The sequence below is a fragment of the Vespa crabro genome, chromosome 13 (genome assembly GCF_910589235.1).
Source record: "Vespa crabro chromosome 13, iyVesCrab1.2, whole genome shotgun sequence".
NCBI classification, from domain to species: domain Eukaryota; kingdom Metazoa; phylum Arthropoda; class Insecta; order Hymenoptera; family Vespidae; genus Vespa; species Vespa crabro.
In genome coordinates this window covers 3,268,583-3,290,370 of record NC_060967.1, presented here as the reverse complement: position 1 = coordinate 3,290,370, position 21,788 = coordinate 3,268,583, and the positions used below count along the sequence as shown (strand labels likewise).

Below are 21,788 nucleotides of genomic sequence, written 5' to 3'. Positions count from 1 at the left end.
GGAGAATATAACTTATCTGGAGATGGCACAATTCCATTTGTAACCTCTTTGCACATCATGTAATCCTGACATTAAATTCGAAAATATTCGCTGGTTCATAATGTGAAACTCTGAACAAATCGTACTACAGTAGATAGTAATAGCAGAAGATTAGGATGAATTAAGAATGCGCAAGAATCAGAAAATAAATAAATAATACTGTTTTCAATTTAATTTATAATTATTAATACTATTATTTGTATTATTTTTAAATTACATTTACATAAATACATAGATTACATTTATATAAAAGTTATTATATGGATGTAAATATATATATATATATAGTATTTTAGTATAACTGAATATATAACTTTTAGTATAACTGTGTATATACTATGTAATAATTAAAAATAGATTATGAATCTATAATTTTACTAATCTTAATATGATATTTATATATGAATTATAATAAGTGATTATGTATATATATATAGATATCGTAACGTAATTTCTTTCTTCTGCCTTCGGTATATTTTTTTTCTAGAGTAGTCGAATCCTCATCCACTGTTTGTTAAAAACTGATTATACTGCTGAAATAGGATCCTGTAATTTACAAAAACAATTATTACTTTAAGTAAAGTTATGTCGGAAAATAAGTTAGTGTACTCATGAAGATAAAATATTAGGGTGTCCCATAAGTTTTTTCGTTTTTGTTTTTGATGCGAAATCAATAGATAATATTTGTTGTTTAAGATTGATTTACTGTGTTATACATGAACCGTTCTGTTCTATTACTTTTTTCCATCTCTCAGGAAGCCTCATTATGCACTTTTTTCAAAATTGTTGAAACTTACTTGCAAAATATTCATCATAACAATGCATTTTTATTTCGCTTTCGGATTTGGGACATTTATCACGGAGAGAATTTTTTAACGAGAGAAACAAGTAATATTGGGCAAGGTCTAGGGAGTACGAAGGATGAGGTAGAACGTCACAATCAAACTGTAAGAGTTTTTGTCTTATGGGCAACGCAACATGCGGTCTTGCATTGTCATGATGAAAAACGGTACCTCGTCGGTTAACCAATTCTGGTCATTTTTCGACTATGGCAGCTTTCAATTTATCGAGTTGATTGCAATATTTTGCAGAATTGATCAGATTTCATCTTGTGGAAGAAGCTCCTGGTACACTACACCTTTCCAGTCTCATCAAATGCACAAAAGAACTTTTTTCGGATAAAGTCCTAGCTTCGCAACAATTGAAGCTCGATTTTCCTTAGACCAAGTGTATTTTCGATGCACATTTTGATATAAAATCTAAGTCTCGTCTCCAGTGACAAGCCTCTTTAAAAAAGGATTTTTTTCATGTTACTGAAAAAGTAAATCGCACGTAGAAACGCGGTTCATAAAGTCGGTCGGCTGTCAATTGGCATGAAACCCAAACTTCATACCGATTCACATATCTCATCTTGATTAAATGATTATGTACCGTTGTCCTGGGAATATTAATGGTATCCACTATCTCACGGATTTTCAGCGAGTATACTTCTGACGAGGTCCGTATCCGTCGTTGCTGGGTGTCCGCTGTGATCTTCATCTTTCAAAATCAAAATTGCCAGTTCTAAATTTCTTAAACTAATTGCGAACGGTTCTAATAGTCGTAGTACCACTCCCATAAACGGTACAAATCTCGTCTACAGTGTCCTTTGCACTATTACCTTTTTTAAAGCAATGAAGTATAACATACCGCAAATGCTTCTTTTGGCTATCCATATTGAAAGGCGTAGAAAAAGATTTTAAAAGAGACTTTGTCACCAACGAAACGTACTTTGAAAGAGCTATGAGACGACTGAAATCGATGCCATAAACGGACAATAGATAAACCTACATGTTTACTAACATAGCTGGTTCGAGGTCATACATAATGTGGCACGGAAAAAACTTATGGGACACTTTAATATTATTTCGTGTTTTGGAATGTTAATTTTCTCTAGAGCTATATAGTTACATTAAAATGTAAGTGATTTGATTTGAAAAAGAAAACTTAAAAATCGAGACATTTTATTATAACGGAAGTGTCATCAGGCGTTTTTAATGCGTTTTCTTTCATTATACGTTTCTTTTCGTGAAAGAAACGATTTTCTTTTTCCATACACAGTAAGAACAAGTATTCTTACGTAAAACATATATTTCATAATTATATTCGGAAAAATATGAATAACAAAAAGGGAGTTTGACGCGTTGGACACGTCATTGGGGACATAGGTGCGTATTACTAAGTAAGAATGGAGAGAGAAGATAAAGAAAAGATGAAGGAGAAAGAGAGATGCAAAATCGGGCGCTCGTAAACGCGCCCTTACGGTCCCACGGAACCTCGACGTGCTTCTGCGGCCTTGCCGCGTGAAAGGCACACGGAAACCGTCGCGTCCATCTTGTTACGTAAAACTCGACTTTTCATGAGATCGCCAATATCTTGTAGAGATGTATGTAAATACTGCATTTCCTCTTTGGAGAGAAAAATTATGCTTCATTTATTATGTTTCTATTAAAAGTATAATTAAAACAATTTATATTTATATGACAGTTATTGATACATTATCGGACAAATATAAATAATTAAAAAAAATTATTAAATATACGCGCATAATATAAATTTATATTTATCTAGATATAATAATATTAATATTGTGAAAATAATAGAATAATTATATAATAAACGTTGTTTTCTTTTTTTTTTTTTTTTAAATTTTTCTTTATACGAAAAAAATTGTCTTATTGCATATACGTTACATGTACATAAGTCAAAGTACTATAAGTATTTTGATTTGTATCGTAACACGAGAAGTCGAGAAACTCATTGCCAGGTGCAAAGATACGTTTATACAAGACGACCGTTTGCGATCAGCTGTAATTACGAACGCGTTTCGTTTTCCTCTTCAACGCCGATTATGAGAATCAACGAAGCGAGCTTTCTCAGAAAGTCTGCTTCGGCCTGACCACATATTATCGTACGTATCTGCGTATCGTGCAACACTGGTCGCGTTTTTTTACAGACACACATCCGAAAGAAACTAAGAAGGAGAGGTATTTACGAGTGAAAGCTAATTACGAATCTCTTGCTTTTGAATTCAACTACTACTGTGTCTTGCTAAAACCTGAAATTTGACTTACTTGTTTGAGACGAGTAATTTCCTTTTCACTTAATACTTAATGTTTATTGCCAGTATCGTTTCAAATGACTCCTTCGTACGAGTTATATTCGAAATTTTGTTTTTCATTTTAATTGGATCTTTGTACATTAGAATCAAGAGATTTTTGTCAAATTATCTTTCTTTTTTTTTTTTTCGTTACACTGTATAATTTAGTTTCAGGGCTGAATGGTTAAGTAACAAAATAAAATGATTAAATAAAAATAGATCAAATTTTATCAAATATTTGATAACAGAGACAATCTGATCAAAAAAAAAAAAAAAAGTAAGAAGCACGAATATATTCCCAAATATAAAATTTTCACGTAATAGATATAAACGAAAGATTATATTATATTTCGAATTACCGGAAAAGAGCAAACGCGAAAAGGCGTGGAAAATAAACGACTCGTGGGCCGTGACGAGGCTATTGCGACACTTCTTTTATTTTCATTCTTTTTTTTTCCGCGAGTCCCGCCAACTCAGACGGCACGGAGGTGCAACAGACTCTTGCGAAAATGCTTGAGTGGCCTGAAAAAATAAAGCACGCCGATAAGCTCGCGTTCTCTCTCTCTCTCTCTCTCTCTCTCTCTCTTTTCCTCTTTCTCTTTCTTTTTTTTCTCTCTCTCTCTCTTTCGTGGGTTGCGTCTGATAAAGTCACTTTATCGTGTTTGCACGGTGCGATAGCGATGCGCAAAAATGAGGTTGAAATTACAAAACTGCACGAGCCACGAGTACGAAGAACACGAGAGGAGTTGAGGAGAGGGGCAACGACAGATTGATAAACCGTCATAGAGATTGAGAGAGAGAAAGAGAGAAAGAGAGAGAAGGGGGAAGAGAGGGGAGAAGGAAGGACCGTTGCATCGATGCACCGACGACGAGGGGCTCGCGTAATCTGAAAGGCTTATAAATCTGCATCCGGTGTAGAATGATCGATAAGAAGAATTATCGACGATTCTTACGAATCTATATCCTTTTACTTCTCAATTTTATATCGCGCGTAGAGACAATGTTTTAGAAAATACAAATATTATATTTATGTTCTTTAAAAAATTGTCAGTGTAAATTTCTCAAATGAAACGATCTAAAAAGAAAAAAAAAAAAAGAAAAAGATAAATAACTCATTAGCGATGATAAACGCCACGATAAATAAATAAAAGTATAATTATAAATCTGTCAAGCTCGTAATGATTTTTCTAAATAATCTCCTAAATAAAACTCATAATATTTAATTTCGAATACTATTTCGTTTGGATTACATATGGATTTTAGAAGACAGAAGTCAAGAGTTTCGTCGAGTGGCCTCGGTCTCGTATTAATTGATCGAAATTAGAGCGAGCACACTTCTCGGGTCCGCTTTATTGGCAAGAATCACCGACGGTTCAATGACCGGCCGTTTATTCGACTTCGACCGATGACGCATTCGTATGTTTCTTTTCGAATAACAACAAACGAAATTTGTCTTCCACAATCTTCATCTATAAATTTGTCTTCATCTTGTATAATAACGAAACGATATATCATTATCGAGACATGCACTTTCGCGATCTACCTTTTACGGGACGATATAAATTTACCTAAGTATGAATATAAATAAATGTCGAGACGTATGTCTCCCCATCTATTCGTAAAGTGCCGTGCTTATAACGATGACTGACGAGAAGATATAGAAGTGAATGATGGGAAGTGAGATAGTATATAGGAAAAATTTCAACTGGACTTTTGAGAGTTTTAAGTTAGGTCCCACGAGGTTTAAAAAGTTTCTCATTCGATTTCTTTTGTCATAAACTTTCTATTATTTCAAAATAAAATCTTGAGATCGATATATTTGTATTAAAGAAAAAAAAAAAAGAAAAAAAAAAAATAAAAAAAAAGAAGATACGAGGCTTTCTCCTTTGTCTTACTTTTTTTTTCTTTTTTCCTTCTTTTTTTTTTTTTTTTTTTTTTTTTAATGGTCCAAAATATTTCACACTTTGAACGAATCGTTAAAAACTCGCGAAGGTATAGTTAGAAGGATTATTTGGTCTTATCGGTTTTCAAGGAATTCTGAGTCCTTGAAAGAGTCACTTAGCTACCTCGTAAAAGGCTTATTTTCGTTTGGTCATCCCGTGACTACTCGGACGAGTCGATTTGACCTCGAGAGAGGCTGATCTCTCTCGAAAATCGAATGTTTGCCGTTGTGAAACTTTCAAATAAATGAAAAAGAAATCTCGAGGCCGCCCTTTGGCTCGACTCGAAGGTCGTGGGCGGGCCTAACGATCTACCAAGTCTCGATTCGGTAGGTACTCGATCTCGAATAGCCATGAATAATCTCGATGATTCTGTCTCCTAAATTTAAATTATTAACAGGAAACTTATTCCTTTTTATCTTCATTGTTTTTTACTTCCGCAAAATTTATACAATCGTAATTATATCAAGAATATTTAATAAATCTATTTATTAATAAACTCATTATTCGTAACAAAGATTCGTACGTACGTACATATGTCATCTTCAAAAATATTTCAAATTCTCATTAAAAACTTGATGTAACAATTTAGCCGATTCAAATTATTTACTCTTATATAAACTTGATTGAATATATATATATATATATATATTTTCAAATACGTTCGCATCATTAAATGACCACATCAGCTAAATAAAGACTGAACAAACAGATTAGAGCGAGAGAAAGAGAATATCCTTTGCATAGTGGCGTTAAAATCCCAAGGCATTTAAATGGTGAAACAAACGAAAAGCCTATTTCGAGCGTGTACGCGTAATTCGGAATAAATACGTATCATCGCTAATACGAGAGAGAGAGAGAGAGAGAGAGAGAGAGAGAGAGAGAGAGAGAGAGAGAGAGAGAGAGAGAAAGGGAGAGCAGGAGCAAGAGCGAAAACGAGAGCGAGAGCAAGAGCGAAACAGAAAGAGAGAGAGAGAGAGAGAGAGAGAGAGAGAGAGAGAGAAAGAGAAAGAGAAAGAGAAAGAGAGAGAGAGAGAGAGAGAGAGAGAAAATCGTTATCCAACGTTAACAATGTCGAAAGTTAGAAGCTTTTCAGAGGTGGAATTCGGATCGTGAACGTACAGAGTGTTACACGTGGTGGTCCCTTATCTCCTAGTTCTCTCTCTGTTTCTCTCTCTCTCTCTCTTTCTCTTTCTCTCTCTCTCTCTTTCTCTCCTCTCTCATATTGTCCTTATTACCAGCACCGAGCAACAACGTCGATAAATCCGCGTATATGCCGCTACCGCGAAACGTATTGTCGCGCGCTCGCGCTTTCAACGCGCGAGTGCACGTGACACGCACACGGACTAAAGCGTGCAAGGATTAAAGCGCGCCCAGCATGGATTTATAAGCGGACTTCGGACAATGCTCGGGCTCACCACAGCGCGTCATTAAACGAGTGGATACGCTCGAGCTTCGTCCTTTGTCTACTATCTTTGAACTTATTTTTCTTTTTTTCTTTTTTTTTTTTTTTCATTTCGATTAAAAATGAAGGACTATTTTGTTAAGTAAGATGATTAGGTTTTTGATTAGGTCATAATCCTACTTATCCTTATCTAATATTAATTTGATTTTGAAATAAATATATAATTATCAATATATTGTTCGTTCTAATAAAATTGAAGATTTCTTTATTAATTCGAATTGATCGATAAATGATATCAGAGTTTTTAATGAAATATATATTTTCAATATGAAATAATGAAAATTTGGATAATACTATCTGATCGACTTGGTATATCTAAATATATAATGTACCTATGTATATGATATGAAAAGTTAATAAATTTTTAATATACTTAATAATAATACGTACAATAATAATAATAATAATAATAATAATAATAATAATAATGATACAGAATATAACATATCAGAAACGTGGAAAAACATCATTCTAACAATCTAAACAAAGAAAACAGGCCATTTGTGAATGCCTCGTGACCGAATTGCAATCGATGAAAAGGAAGAACGCAAGTGCATTTACTGCCTCTTTCTCCTCTTTCTCCTCTACTACCCTTACCAATGTGCCTCGACCTACGCTCGAAAAGCGTAGGACTTTTCGATACACGCGATGTCTCGAACACGGTTCGTGCTCAGATAAAATCGAACGAGCCATCTTAATAATTCGCTGCTATCCATCCCTTCCATCGTTGCAAAAGCTTGCCAAGTTTAGAAAATAATAATTATTATTTCGATACATTGTAAAAATATTGTCAATTGTTATTAATTTTAACAAAATAATAATATTATTATTTATGATAAATAACGAATATTAACGGAAGGAAGTAATATATTCATAATTACATTAAAAAATGATAATAATATATCAGCTTTAAAAATATTGTTAATTATCGTACAATAAAGTTGGAAAATGAAAATCAACATTGCTCTTCACTTTTCTGAAAGAGAACACGAACGTGGGCGCTCGTGTTCAGGTAGACGACTGTAGTAATACTGAGCGACTGCGATACAACGAGTTCGATAGGAATTATTTATTTATCTCTGCCTACCTACTGCGCCAGTTAGTATCGGCATTCCACGAACCGGCTCCTACACAATGCGTCGTATAAGTGATTTCAGTTTCGCTCGAAAGATCAATTTAATAAAGATCTTTAAAATCATCATAATACCTATGTTAAACGAATTATCTGTCTTAAAAAAAAAACTTTTAACGGCGATCAAGAGAAAAGAAACTTGAGCTTTTTAATTTCTTCTCCTTGGGAAAAGAAAGAAAAAGAAGAAGAAAAAGAAGAAGAAGAAGAAGAAGAAGAAGAAGAAAAAGCTTAATACACGTCTTCTTTCTTTTTCCCTTTGAAGAAGAAGAACCGCCGACATACTCGTCCGTCTTACTTTCGAGCGCTCTCGTCTTACTCTCTTTGCTACACTGTCAAAAGTGCTCGGCAACTCGAGGCGCAAGGTCAAGCAAATTGGCACCAGCACCATCCGTGAAGTCTCTACGCGAATGTCGCCACTGTTTCGCTCGACACCAGCCTGTCTTCGAATAAAGGAACGGCTGTGTTCCGTAACTAGATAACGTCGTGCGATACAGAAATAGACGGATTTTATTCGTTGCTCGAATGACACGAAGGTTATTCGAGTTTTCCATAGAAAAGGATTTTAAAACACGATCAAAGCCACGTGAATTTGTTTGTTTTTTTTTTTTTTTTATAAAAATATCAACATATTATAAAACATTCTATTGATGTGTACGAATGTATCGTAAAAATTCCAATGGTCGATCTCGCGGACGTTTACATTAATTTTCCTTTTTAAAAATAAAAAGGAAAAGACGTCTGACGAAGAAATAAGATCGATCAAGAATAAGAATCAATTTACGTGAAATCATGAAGAATCGTACGTTCGCGTTCGATGAAGTTTATTCGTGAGTAGTAAAGCAAAGCTGCCGCAGAGTCCAGCATAAGCGGGACAGGCTGGTGTCCCAATGGCGTAACTATACGACCCACTAAAACTTTGCCGTTGCATAATCTCGAAGCGTAGAGCGAATGAACCTACGCTTGGAGAATCGTCCCTCTTTTCTTCCTCCTCCTTCCCTCCCTCTATTTCTCTCTCTTTCTCTCCCTCTCTCTCTCTCTCTCTCTCTCTCTCTATCTATCTATCTCTTCTTCGTTCGGTTCGCTCCATCTTTTTCCCCCACCAAGTCATCTTCTCTCTCTCTCTCTCTCTTTCTCTCTGGCTCTCTCTCTCTCTCTCTCTCTCTCTCTCTCTCTCTCTTTCGCTGTATCTTTTCTCTTTCAGTTTCTCTTTCTCCTTCTATCTCATTCGTTCGGTGAAACACCAAGCGATAATAGAGATCTTCGAGTCGAAAGCAAGAAGTCTCTTGCACTTTCGAATATGTGGAACTCCCTGCCACTGCGAGAAGCTGCCGCGTGGGTGTTACGCGAGTTAATGGAGGTTACGACCATTTCCGAGTGGCTCAAAGCATACATACGTAGGTACCAAAGCGTGTCCGACACGAAATTCGCTTCGAGAGGACGGGTTTTCCCTTGCCTCCCTTCACCTGGGAAAACGACTTTATCTCCGACTCGGCAATTCTGTGATCCGCAAATAAATTATATCTTCTTTAGATGTCTTATTGGATATAACTTTTCTTTTTTTCTGTAAAAAAAAAAGAAAAGAAAAAGAAATAACAAAAAGATCGTTCCTGAGTAAAGTGATTTAATTTTTAAATCCAATACAAACGAACTATCTTTTAAGGAAATTAATTTAAAATATTGCGAATAGGACTTAGGAATTAATTTCTAAGAGAATAATTTTTACAGATAGATATGTATATATTTGAAGATTATGTAAAAATGATCAAAATTAAATTGAAATATTCTTATTCATTCTTCAGATTTCGTCTTCCAATCTCTGCTCTGATTATTTATAAATAAGAACCAAGAGTCCCTAAAAGCTCGTAAAATGTATTTCAAAACAGTTTGTAACAACGAAAGGTAAATTTTGAAAGGAAAAAAAAAAAACTCACATAGTTGCCTAAGATATGGTTGATCTTGAAAACTGATTTATTTATTTAAGAATATGGATGGTTGATGTTACTGAAACAAAAAAAAAACAAAAAAAAAATAGAAAAAAAGAAAAACACACAGAAAGAAAAGAAAAGAAGGTACGAATTGAAGAAAGTAATTTGTAAAGATCGAGTTTCATCTGGTGCAAGTCGATAGTTTACGTCGACTTAATTAGTTTGTTGCGAGTTAATATTTTATGGCGTACATAAGTATACCAGGAGCGAGCTTTAAGTTTGCATAGGGTTTATCGCTCGTAACCCATAAACACTTCGCACTTATTGCCAGCGGAGCCGTAATATCGCCGCTTCAACGTTAACTCTGGCCGCGAGCCGATGTTCTACAATAATTCGTGCCACTCCCGGGAACACCACCTGTTCCATGAGAGAGCCAAAGGAACACGGACCTGAGCTAGTAGAGATGCTCCGCCGATAGCTCGCCACCATAATGAGCTCGAAGCTTGCGATAGCTGAATTTTACAAACCGTACGAGCACCTGCCATTTTTTTCTCCTCTTTCGACGAACTACCACAACCATTTTAACATCGAGGCCTCGCATGGAAGCTCGTTATAAATTTACAAGCACGCGCCATCGTTCCATTTTGTCCCGCGATCTGATCCTTATCGATTCGATTCTACGACTCGCAGAGTTACTTTTTTCATATGACGATGACAACAACAGTTGCTTTGTACGATATTAGCTCTATCGAAAAGTTAACATTTCTCTTTTTTTTCATTTCTTTTTTTTTTACCTTTTTTTCTTTTTTTTTTTTTTTTTTTTTTCTTTAATAAACAAACTACAACGACAAACAATTTTACGACATTATTAGATAACAATATCGGAAATAATTATGTCTTCCTTTTAAATCATTATTTCGAGTATTAAATCAAGTCATATAAAAATAATGATATATCCTTCAAATAAACGGAACTCGTCGATAAAGACAAATACATTTTTCATCTAGAATACACGAAATTATGTGGATACGTAGCAAAGACGAAAATTCCAGCATCGTTGAACCTAATAGCAGAACGAAGCAAAGGAAAGAGCAACAGGGAGGAAGTGTGGAGAGGCGAGGAGAGGAGAGGAGAGGAGAGGAGAGGAGAGGAGAGGAGAAAAGAGAAGAGAGGGAGCCTTTCGGCGGTTGCTGCACTGACCAAGAGTACCAAGGCAGAGTGCAGAGAGAGAGAGAGAGAGAGAGAGAGAGAGAGAGAGAGAGAGAGAGAGAGAGAGAGAGAGAGGGAGAGAGGGAAGAACGAACCGAGCGAGTATTTTCGCTGGCCTTGACGCAGCGACGGAGGGCGATGCACCTCTCCTGGCGAACACACTGCGAAACCGGCAGCGTGTGTCGCGAGCGGACGCACCACTCGCACAAAAACACGCACGTACACACATACATACACTACTGTTACCTACAAAGAGACGTACATCATGTTCAGCGCGTACGCCTGCCTTACAACCACACCTTTCAAACGAAAACGAAGCTACGGAAGAACGTGTACCTATGCACATTGCATTTCTATAATATATGTGTGCGTATATATGTGGGCCTGTGTGATTATATATGTGTGTACGCGAGGAAAGGAAACGAAGGCCCGGTCCAACTCGCGAATGCTCGCCACTGACCTCACCCAACCAACGAACGCCGACGGTGCGCCTCGTCTCGTCTTTTTCTTTTCCTTTTTCTCCATCTCCCCTCTCTCCTCTACTTCTTTCACTCTCTCCTCTCCACTCTCTTCTCTTCTCTTCACTTCTCTTCTCTTCTCTTCTCTTCTCTTCTCTTTTCTTCTCTTCTCTTCTCTTCTCTTCTGCTCACGTGTTCGTACACTGCCTGCCAAAAGTCCCCTAAGAATTCGATCGTTTCTCCTTCGATATCGTCTTTCTTGTATTTTATGTATCCTTTCGTTTGGCATTTCGATGTATTCATTAAATTTAACGGGAAATCGAATTCATTGGAATTATTATGGTCTAGAAATGTTTGACCATTGACGAAATCGATCTACATGAAAAGAAAAAAGAAAAAAAGTTATACAATGTTATTGGCAATATGTTATAGAAATAATCTAACTTTGATATGGCTGATAATGAATTAAAAACAAAAGAAAGAAAAAAGAAAAAGAAAAAGAAGAAAAGAGAGAGAGAGAGAGAGAGAGAGAGAGAGAGAGAGAGTTACAAATGCTTCAAACTTAAGAATCATAAAAACAAAACTATAAATTTTTGAAGAAAAAGTTTCAATATGTTAATGCATGGCATAGAAATGAACGTGGCACAAGTAAAATAAGAAGAAAAAGAAGAAGAAGAAGAAGAAGAAGAAGAAGAAGAAGAAGAAGAAGAAGAAGAAGAAGAAGAAGAAGAAGAAGAAAGAGGAAGAGAAGAAGGAGGAGAAGAGAGAAGAAGAAGAAGAGGATGGAATGGAAGGCAGCTAAAGCTGGCGAACGGCTCGACGACGAAATGACGGAGAGAAAAGGGAAGTGGGGAGGGTTCTGTGGCTCACGGACTGGATCCATGGGACTGGATCCATGAGACTGGCTCCACTCAGCGTTTTCGGCCCGCGGGAATGCCGAAGCAAGAGAAGGATAAAGAGGAGGAAGAAACGAAGAAGAGAAGAGGAGGTGGTGAGGAGATGGTGGAGGAGACAGGAGGATAGGTCGGGGACTTGCTTTATGGGCTCTCCGGGCCCTCGACCCCCCTTTTCTCCTCCTTCCCCATCCCCCCCTCCTCCTCCTCCTCCTCCGCCTCCTAGCCTCTCCCAGCCGCTCGCAGCGATCGTTGCCCGCGTACGTACGCGTCTTGTTATTAAGCTCGATGCCCACGGTCGCTGCCACCAACCCGGGGATCCGGTATACAAGGTGGCCACGCCACGTCGATCCTAATGATCTTTTTCTACCGTCCCTGCCATTTCTTTTTTTTTTTTTTTTTTTTTTTTTTTCTTTTATTTTTCGCTTCTTTTTTTCCTTTGTATATTCATCCAAAACATCTCCTCCTCCCTCACAAAAATCCAATGTTCGATATTGCAAATTGTTAAACTGTTAAAATATTGATGATCCTGAATAAATGATTGATCCATGTGCTATTTGTTGGTTTTTCTTAATAAAATTTTTTCCTACAAAATTGATTTGTAGATCAAGCTACGTTTTAATTTAATGAATCGTTTCTCTGTATACTAATTAAGAGAACCTTAAATCAAATTATATTCGAAATAAATTAAGATATGATAAATTAATTGATCGCTACGTTTAATGAAATAATATTAGAGAAATTTGAGATATGAAAACAAAATTATAAATAAGTTAATATGAAAAAGTAATAATGATTCATATATTTTATATCAATAAAACTGAATGATTAAAGAAATTTAAGTTAACTTTATTTGAAATAAATTATCATTCTTCATTGAATAATTAAATGATACATTATTTCTGTCTACTTCGAAGTAAGTATTATTTTAGTGGAATTAAGTGGACCACCCTGTATACGAGTGCGAATCGAGTTTCTTATTAATCGTGCGACGACCTCGCTCAGCGTTTGCGCGCCAATAGTCGAGCAACGTTCCATGATGTCGTTCGAATTTTCATTTCAATCGAATGGCATTCGCGTCTTCTCCATTTAAATGCTTTCTAATGCCTGCTTATATAAAGATCATCGCTATATATATTTATATATATATATATATATGCATATTATATATTAAATATATACATGCATATAAATATATGTAAGTATACTTAACATCTCGACACTCGATATCAATGTTTTTCTTATTACAAAATCTAGATAATATCGATGAGATAAAAAAGGAAAAATTCGAAATACTTACTTTGTAAGCATTACACATCGTTTTACTCTTTTATTCAACGCAGTCTTATGAATGGAAGAGTTTCATGGAACGTAAATAACGTCGTAACTTCGTACCTAAGGTGAGTTATTGACTTAACTCGTCCCGTGTCGATACCGAGCGTGCTCGACGCATCGACGATGCGCACTTATGCGAACGCACGAACGCATGGAAACTTAAGACGGCATGCAAAAAGGGATAGGGAGACCGACCGAACCAGTCGAGAGTATCTTCTTTTTACGAGTATACACTTCTATAATACCTATTTCCAATGATTTCGATCGTATTATTACCTTTTCTAATCAGCTCGATCATCTATAGCTTGATATTATTGGTTCGATATATAATTCATCAAAATATGTTTAATAATGTTTTGTGTATTAATTTAAACCTAAATTGTATAAAAATATATTATTTAATAATTTGAACAAAATTTCTGGATATATCGAATGTGAATTTTTCATAAATAATTACGAATTGATCCAATATCTTAAGTATCATATAATTCGATTAAGATATATCGATTAATTGATTTTTAACAAAATTATTTATTTTATATATATATATATATATATATATATATATATATATAATATATCTGTAGAAATGAATGTAACAATTCTTTTTTTTTTTTTTTTTTTCTTTTTTTTTTTTAATTTAATTATCAACTAAAGATAGTAGGACAACGAGTTAGTCCATGTAAGATCGAAAAGCAGGTAGGTGCATCGAGTTACGACGTGCCGTTTAACCTGCATTTGCAAGCGCGTAACTGCATTGCACAATGATCGAGACTTTACGAGCTAGAGAGGCGCCTCTCGTTCGTACCTCGCCTATCGAAGCCGTTCGTCAGTCGTTACGACTTGTTTATCACGGTTAAAGATATATTCCAAGATACGTTGAGATCGTATCAATGACTCTCTTGAATTCTCTTTCTCTTTCTCTCTGTCTGTCTGTCTGTCTCTCTCTCTCTCTCTCTCTCTCTCTGTCTCTATCATTCTCTCTCGTTAGGTATTTCAAATTGGCGGGAACTTTAAAATTTCCTAAGCAAACCCGTTATTTCCCTCCTTTCTAAACACAAAATTGATTCTTCCTAGCGTACTAACTTAAGCCGGATAATATGAAAAAATAATAAATAAAAAAAGAGAAGACAAGAACGTTTTACTTGGCAACCGCCGCGAGAAAAGCCGGCGAACGCGTTAGAAACATATAATGAGAATTTATTTTATGCGCCGTTGATGAAGGAACGGAGTCTTTGAATTTACAGGCCATAACCGTGGCCATTAACGACCTCGTAAAAAGAAGACTCGCATTTATTAAGAAAACGTTGGGAAGAGTCACCAATCCGAATTATCCCTCAAATTCAAAGGAAAAGGAAAAAGAAAAAAAAAAGAAAAAAAAAAGAAAAAAAAACCAAAATTAAACAAATAAATAAATTAATTAAATGAACCTCAAAAGAGATCGTAATATATGAGAATTATTTATTTCGAGGAAAGTCTTTTCGATCGATCGATTTCTCCGACGATCGACCATATTCGTCCCCTTCGAAATCGTTTTCCCCTTCGATCCAACAACGTTTTTACAACGCCCTTCGAACTTTCCTCGTATGGCTGTCCCTCGTTCGAGGGACGACTTTTAAATGACTTCAACGTTCCCTTCTTGAGTTTCGAGTATAAAACAGAAGAAATATAAATGATTCTCTTTATCTATCTCTATGGTCGTCTTGAATCATATGCATTATTGTTCCTATTTCTTTGGTTTACCACGAAGACATTTTTTTTTGTTTGTAAATTCGTAAAAAAATTTTCTCAAGGATTTTTCCTTCGACAGAAAATTTTCATTTTCAACAAAGACCCCCTCATCGAATCATCGTCGGAGGGAATTGGCAGCTGTTTTCAAAGCGTCATGGTCAGCGATTCTCCTTCTCCTCCACCCCCCGTTCGCTTCCTCGTGTCCCGTGATAGAACGTTAATTTTACGAAGGGGGAAAACTTGGCTTTCCCGTGCTCGCTTAGGAATATTTTATCGTTTCGATAGAAGAAGGACGAAGAAAACGTGAAACGCCGAACGTACGTACTTCTTTCATATTATAGGGAACAATTTTATTCCCTTCTCTGTCCTTTTCTTTTTTAAAATACTTAAAAATTTAATGTTGAAACATTTAAGAGCTATGGTTATTATTATTATTCTCATTGTTATTATTATTTTTTTTTATTATTATTTTATTATTATTATTATTTTTTTTATTTTTATTTTTATTATTATTATTGTTTTTATTAATTTATATTAAATAATAATCGTGGAAATTAATTTTTGCCAAATATGAAAATAATTAAAAAGAATAACTTATTCTAATTTTTAATTTTATAATTTTCTATTTAATATAAATAAAAAAGTTGACAGATAAGAAAAATATCTTTGTTTATTTCGTTAAATATCTATTCCGATGTAATCTCATTATTATCGAAATAAAATTCTTCAAAAGATTTGAATTATTTAAAGATCTTAAAGATTTTAGATTCATTCAAACAGGAAATAAAAAAAAAAAAAAAAAAAAAAAGAAAGGAGAACGTTTCGTGAGAATCGAAATCTCTCGGTACGCCGATTCGCCGAGTTATAATTTTTAGGAAGCTAGGCGAATCGCGTTATGCGTCGGTAGTTTCTTATTTATGAAATTAGAGGAGGATAATTGGTGTGGGGGAAATGATACAACTTCTCCTATGTTCCTCTCTTTCTCTTTTTCTCCCTTCTTCCGGTTTCCAGAAGCTCTGATTCGTGCGTGGAAAATGGGCATACTAAATGAAGAAAACAAGGAGTTCACTCGCGATACCTTTCATAACGTAACGTTAATAAGTCCTCGTACAACATATAACGTGGCTGTCTACACGGTCTATGATACACCGAATTAAAAAAAAAAAAAAAAAAGAAGAAGAAAAGGCTGATGATAAGACCCTTAATTAATTCCCGTTTCAAAGTTTCTAAGCTACTGCATTCTACAGATAAAGAGAATCGAAATCTTTGTTAAATAAATGAAATGATTAAATTGAATTATCTGATCGAAATCTAAGTTAATTCTTTATAGGCATAAGAAAATAATTCAGTAATTTATAATTTATAGAAATATCTGAGTTAGCCCTTTAAATTTTCTAATTATTTTGTAATGTGAAACTTATACCGTACAAACATTAATCTTCGGATACAAACTAAGTAATTATATTTTGTTCGAAAAGAAAAGAAAATAAAACATGAAAAATCATTCGTATTTTCCAACCGAATTTTTGTCATATCTAGAGATAAATGATATAACATAAAACTCGTAATAAGGAACCATAAACCATCTAATATCAAACGATAGAGATAAAAAAGATAGAGAAGTGACTCGATCATCGCTTCGACCTCGCAATTTCGATCCACGACGCGGGTCGTTGCTCCGTCGTCGGCACTTCGTCGTCGTCGTCGTCGTCATCGTCGTCGTCGTTGTCGTCGTCGTCGTCGTCGTCGTCGTCGTCGTCGTCGGTACGACGTCGAAGGTAACGGCATGGCACTGTACATAGAGAGGGACCAACCAACCGAGCGAGTAAGCGAGAAAGAGAATGAGATACATAGATAGAGTGCGCGAGCGCATGAGGACGCGCACGTATTATGCACATAGCCACGCGTGCATCCCTTTGACGAACGTAAGCCGCGATTAGGGGTGCTTCTGTAGACCACACGACTAACCAATGCACATGTATGCAAATAAATATATGTACACAGATATATACGTATATGTATATATATATATATATATATATATATATATATATATATATATAAATATGCTATGTACATGTAGCTATATATAAAACTTAGAAACAGCGGAAACATTGTGCGTGCGCTTGCCCGTACTGGGATCGATGGAAATAATTCGTTGCCTTTTTTCGTGATTACCATTTCAGTCCTCTCTCGTTTGCCAATAGTGAGAGTAAGTGAGAGAGAGAGAAAAAGAGAGAAAGAGAGAGAGAGATATGGAAGGAGGGAGGTTCCCAATCGACGGGAAACCGCCAAGAGAAACGTGCGCAGAGGGCTTGGGGCATAATAACGCGTAATGGACTAGCCTCGGACGATCGATTCACCCCTTTTTTTCGTGATTTTCTACGGCCACCATCGTCCTCTGCATCACGATTACTCGTCGGCGCTGATAATAACAGAAAATGGATATTTTTCTGATACGCTCTATATCTTTCGATGCAGTCTTTTACTTTGAATATTTTTTTTCCTTTTTAAATTTATGGCACTGATAAATTTAATACGTTGTTTGTTCTATTGTGAAATTTCGAGAATATTTCAGTGTTAAATTCTGTGTCCATTAGTGGATACAGTAAAAAAAAAAAAAAAGAAAAAAAAATTTGTGTTAATATAACGACAAATTTGATATCTGAGAGACTGATTAGCGTTTCTATTTCTAATAAATTAATTTACCATTCTTTTCTATGTTCAATAATTATTCACGACATTATATTTACTTTTAGAATTGATTATTAAGTATAGTAAATGAAAAAGTTTATCGTACGATTAAATTAATCTAAAACGTTTTGTATAAAAAGATCAAAATGATTGTAGATATATGTATATATATATAAAGAGTATCAGAAATTGTACCTCTTCATCGTCCAAGTAATCTCGATATTATGCTCGTAGTAGACGTCTTTGCTATTTCTTTATTTTCTGTGGATTTCTAGAAGCCGATAGGTGCCTAGTACGTGTTCACTTTCTTTTTCGTGCACGCGACACGCATGCACGTTCATGCGGTTGGCTCGTTGGTGGTCGTGCGATCGGATTACGAGCAATGTCCTAAACGAAAAGAAAGAATGAAAAAAAGAAAAAAAAAGAAAAAAAAGAAAAAAGAAAAATGTGATTAAAATTGATTTTTCTACAATATTCTTTTTTATATTCTATTTTCAAATACTTAACAATAATTAATTCAATAATTAATTCCACAAATTTGCTAATCGTTATCGAAGCCGAAAAACAGTCGAAGTACAATTAAAATATCTCAAAATGAATTATCCTAAATTGAATCAAAATTGAATTCGTCTTCATCAAAGGAAAAACGTCCATATAATCAACAATTTCAAAAGAGAATTCTTTAAATTAAATACATTTACATTAAGTATATATATATATATATATATATATATATATATATATATATATCCAAAGAAATCCAAGATAAAAGTAATCTGACTGTCGGAGATTTTTTCACTGAGGAATCTCCAATTTCGCTAAGATAGTTTGAAAGGTGTGCCTTCCTCTCGGGATGCTCAGCGAGACGAGACATGGTCTCGCGTACGAGCACGTAGGAGCTACCTGGTACCGCGGATGGACGTTCCAGAGAGAAAGAGAGAGGGAGAGAGAGAAAGAAGGAAAGAGAGGGAGAAAGAGAGAATAAAGTGAAAAGAAGGAAGAGAGCGAAGGAGAGGGCAGAGGATTTCGCGTACGAAAGAGCAGGAGCGTGAGAAGGCAAGGACCCGTACACAATGCGTGTTCCGTGGAATAAACGAGCTCTCTTGACGCGGGTTTGAGAGAGAGAGAGAGAGAGAGAGAGAGAGAGAGAGAAAGAGAGAAAGAGAGAGAGAGAGAGAAAGAGAGAAAAAGAGGGAGAGGGAGAAACAGAGAGAGAAAAGCAGAGAAAGGGAGAAAGAATAAGAGAGAAAGAGAGAAAGAGAGAGAGAGAGAGAGAAACGAAGTAGGCCTACGGCCACATAGGAAGGTGGGGATGCCGTGGCAAAAGGAAAAGGTGGAGGAAGAGGAGGAGAAGAAGAAAGAGGAGTAGGGAGGAGGAAGGTGGCCGAGAAGCAAAGGAGAAGGGAGGACCGACCGGAATTTAGGGTAGGTCAGCGCACCGCGTCGCCTTCCATCCCTTCTCTCTCCTCTACCGGAGCCTACCCGACCTATACCACTGTTGGTAGCCTTCTTCTCTCTACTCTTCTCCCTCTTCATATTTCTTTTTCTCTTCTCCCTTCCCCGACAGGCGTTTCGGCCTACGCACCCCCTTTTCTACAACGAGGTACAACTTGAAATTCGTTTGGCCCTGAACACGCAAAGTTTCGTTATATGTTTTTATCCGACTTTTCTCTTCGATTTATTTAATTATCGCGAATTTTATTCGTTGCATATCCTTTAATGGGATTGATTTCTTTTTATTCGGTCAGTTAAATTCGTTGCATTGGTTTTTCACGAGTTTTTCTCTTTTTTCTTTCTCTTTTTGTTTTGTTTTTTTTTTCCTTTTTACACTTTTCCCGTAATCAGTTAGAGAGAGAGAGAGAGAGAGAGAGAGAGAGAGAGAGAGTACATATAACAGTAAAAACAATATTTATTGATAAATGATTATTATGCAAATTCATTTGGCTACTAGTAAGTATTTGATGAGACTATAATTCTAAATCATAGTCACGGAAGGATAGGCGCGAAAGTAACGCATCGTAACGAGTCATAGATAAGAGGTAATATCGACACGGCTTTAAGAGAGATAGAGTATATGGATGATTAGAGGACAACCGGAGTCTCTTCGTAATGCCAAGATGCATCGAACCATGAAAAGTAAGTAGATATAGGTAAGTACCTTACGTTCGATAGAACGTTAAAGAAAATGACAGTAATGGAAGCAGAAATAGAAACGATACTAGGACGATAGAAGATGCAGGAGGTCTTTTGGAACAGGTATAGAACAAGAAGTCTTGAGATAGTAAAAGAGGAGGAGCGTCTAGTTCTCTGTTTAGAAGAAGGAGAAGGATCGTAGTATTATTGGACATTTTTTGGGACTGCCATTCCCACCGCGATGGTGGGATCTCTTTTATATATCTAAACATATTCAAAAGTATGAGTTCGAAGATAAATGAAAATTATTAAATGTTAATTAGAATTTTTAATTACCTAACATTATTTTCATATATCAAAGGGAAAAAAATATCATCTTTCTCCTTCTACTAATTTGATCTAATTATACAGGGCCTACTAATTTAAAGATATCGAAGTATGTCAAAAAAAAAAATTTGCTAAATTAACATTATTATTATATAAATTATTAAACGAAATTATCGTTCAGAAACAATTACACATGATGAAATTATATCTAAGCTAAGCCGTGTTTAATATCACTAAACGAATATTAATATTGGCACGATATAAAAGCACCTTTAGCATACCTGGACTATGCATATATCTACCAATTCCCAAAATGATCAACTAAACATTATCATCAGCACGATACGAAACAACAACAATAAAAAAAATGTCGCCGTCGGAACCTTGGAGAGCAACGAACTCCCTCCCTCGTGTATCTTCGCCGTCCTTCGTCTTTCCTCTCGCAACGTAGAGGAAGAGAGTAAGTAAGTACTTACATACTGAAGAACTAAAAAGAGAAAGAGAAAGAGAAAGAGAGAAGGGATATAGCAAAGAGCGGCAACTCAATTTCTCCTCTTTTGGTACCCAAGTTGAGGCTCCAGTGCCCCACCACAAGAAGGCCCCGGCGAGGCCCCGGCGGGCCCTCCCGAGAACGTTACCCCCTCCCTTTGTCCCCCTCACTACCAGGACGGTCCTACGGCCATTGATCCCGACCTTCGCGCGCCGAACGAACGCGATTGCCAACGAAAGCCGACTTGCCGAACCGAACCTGCCGCAACTTGCGCACGGTTTTGCCCTCGGTTTGTGCGCTCGGTTTTGCGCGCTCGGTTTTGCCCCACCTCCCCTCCCCTTTCCTTCCCTTCCACTCAGCCACAGCTGCCGCACCCCCTTCTTCTCTTCCTCCACCGTTTTCCCCTCTTCCCTTTCACTCCTCCACCTCTTCCTCTTTCTTCTCGTTTCCTTCGTCCCGCAATACTCTTCTTCTTCTTCTTCTTCTTCTTCTTCTTCTTCTTCTTCTTCTTCTCCTCAACTTTCTCGTCCCTCCTAACTCCCCTAACCTCCGTAATCGAGGTGCACGTACGACTCGGACCGACTCCTCTTCCCTTCCCCCGTCTCCCCTCTTTCAGCCATGACGTGCCGCTTGATTCGCGAGGGACCATGACCAAGAGCTGGTGGATGGGTTGGAGAAACATCGCTTCGGTTTAAAAATAACTTTCTTGGAAGGCCCTTACCCATCTTTTCGTATCTTCCCGACTTCTCTTTTATCTGGTATGCTTTTTTTTTTTATATACGTACTACTATCTAATTTAATGCTGATTGAAGTATCGTATTAAAGAGACAGATTTATTTGTGTTAATTAATAAGTATCATAGATCTATCTACTCGTAC

The 21,788-nt window shown here is 36.2% G+C and overlaps 1 long non-coding RNA gene across 1 annotated transcript; it reads right to left on the bottom strand.

The window, feature by feature from the left end:
* Window positions 1–347: 347 nt before the first annotated feature.
* On the bottom strand, window positions 348–5,016 carry LOC124428595. Its single transcript, XR_006943223.1, has 3 exons — window positions 3,538–5,016; window positions 3,153–3,354; window positions 348–585 (listed from the first exon to the last, which is right to left on the bottom strand). It is a non-coding gene; the product is annotated as an uncharacterized LOC124428595 (long non-coding RNA).
* Window positions 5,017–21,788: the final 16,772 nt, after the last annotated feature.